The sequence below is a fragment of the Aplysia californica genome, unplaced genomic scaffold (genome assembly GCF_000002075.1).
Source record: "Aplysia californica isolate F4 #8 unplaced genomic scaffold, AplCal3.0 scaffold00190, whole genome shotgun sequence".
NCBI classification, from domain to species: Eukaryota; Metazoa; Mollusca; class Gastropoda; order Aplysiida; family Aplysiidae; genus Aplysia; species Aplysia californica.
In genome coordinates, this window is record NW_004797460.1 from 784131 (window position 1) to 785985 (window position 1855).

At 37.3% G+C, this 1855-nt stretch overlaps 1 protein-coding gene across 1 annotated transcript in view; it reads left to right on the forward strand.

Moving 5' to 3' along the window:
- LOC101857876 (vacuolar protein sorting-associated protein 28 homolog) overlaps positions 1–1855 on the forward strand; it is a gene marked incomplete at its 5' end in the record, with an annotated part of 36122 nt that overhangs the window by 6717 nt on the left and 27550 nt on the right.

Below are 1855 nucleotides of genomic sequence, written 5' to 3' on the forward strand. Positions count from 1 at the left end.
AGAGAGAGAGAGAGATTGTGATCAACTCATGACGGGCTGACGGATAATGACAGGGAGAAAAAAAAATTCTGTGTGTGATACGGACTGTTCAATTCTCTCTGAGTTTTATGTTATAATCTAGTTTAAAAAGCAAAAAGATGTGTAAAATAAGAAGTAAACTTGTCCAAGTAACATAAAATTATCAAACATAACAAATTATAAAGATAATCTTTCAAGATGTTAAAATGTTTAAGTATTAGAAATGGATAAAAAATATACTTTAAAACTGAATTTAAGATATTATGATTGCATGGTTCTAGGCGTGTGCCATAACTAACTTTATGTGTAAGGAATAGCGAACACAACAGAGGGTCGATGCCAGCTTTATCTGATTGCTGACAGTAAGTCTTGGTCTATAAATAATAATATTATTGATTACTATAATTTTGTTTCCTGGTTTTCACAAAGTGGAGCGCACAAATATTTTTGTTAAAAAAGAGATAACAGCACCTTTGGAGGTGTGATCGCATGCATGAGCGTGGATGACCTTTGAAGATTTTTGTTTTTTTGTTCAGTAAAGTATGATATGGAGAGCAGCATTTTTCGTCCCTTATTACACTCCGGGGGGAGGGGGGGGGGGATAATTTATCTTAGTGATGACTCTTGTGTATTAAAATGTGTTGTTGCTTTGTTTGGTTTATTTTTTAACTGCAGAATCTTAACTGAACCGGAATTATTGATTGTGGGATTTTAGGTGAAGACTACAACAATAGAATTAAACCGAGTATAGTTCTATCTAACAAGACTCAAACTCTTATCCACCCCACCCTACCCTCTACCCTCATCTGATATGGTTTGGTGTTTCTTTAATATAGAAAATATTCATCATTATTATTGTTGAGTATTGATTTCCTATTCTAATGGAGCCTCTAGATATCTACATTTAGACAACAGTAGCATCTAATTTGCACACACAATGGAAAGCAATATAAATTATAATATGTATATACATACACACACATAATAATTATATATATATACACATAATAATTATATCTATATCTATATCTATATCTATATCTAGATCTATATATGAATAAGAATACTTTTTTTTAAAATTGAGTATTTCGGTCTTTCTGCTGGGTTATTGTATCCCTTTCAGCCTGGGTTGGCCTTGGCAGGTAGCGCCGGAGCCAGCCTCTTATGAATGTTAATGATCTAAATTGTGTTGCTGGGGGCATAAAAAACACTCAAATTTCATTCAAATTTTTTTAAAGGAAAACAACTTAACTGTGAAAACTTCGGTCCACTGCAGCATCATATCGGTTCTTACACTTAAATACAACACAGATGCAAGGCATTTTTACTAATTGACTTGCCTATTCTCAAGGACCTCGGAATAAAACCTTCTTTCTTATCTAGATTTCAGTGCGTAAGTCGGGCATTCGCTCAGCGCAGGTAGACCACAGTTCCGCCGCGAGAGAGGGCTCCTATCAGGCGTGCGGTGCCGCGCAAAGAGCATCCTCCATTACTTTTAATCTCCTTGCTATTAATATTAATGTATATATGGGAACCAAGGACTTTAGAACTAATGGAGCCTAGCCTCCTCTCTCTCTTCGCGGCGCCACGAGCAGTACGCCGCTGTGGGGATCAAATATGGCCGCCGACTGTGGGCTAAATCACGAACTGTGGCGTTTCTTTTTATAGAATCTTATCGGGCTGGGCCACGTTGTGGGGGTGGGCGGGGTGGGAGAATGCACGCAAGGAAGAAGGGATGGGGCTGGGATGAAAGAGGAGGGGCGGGCCTTGGGAAGGGACGAAGGAGAATGGGGAAAAATTTAAATAAAAGATATTTTTTATATATATATATATATAG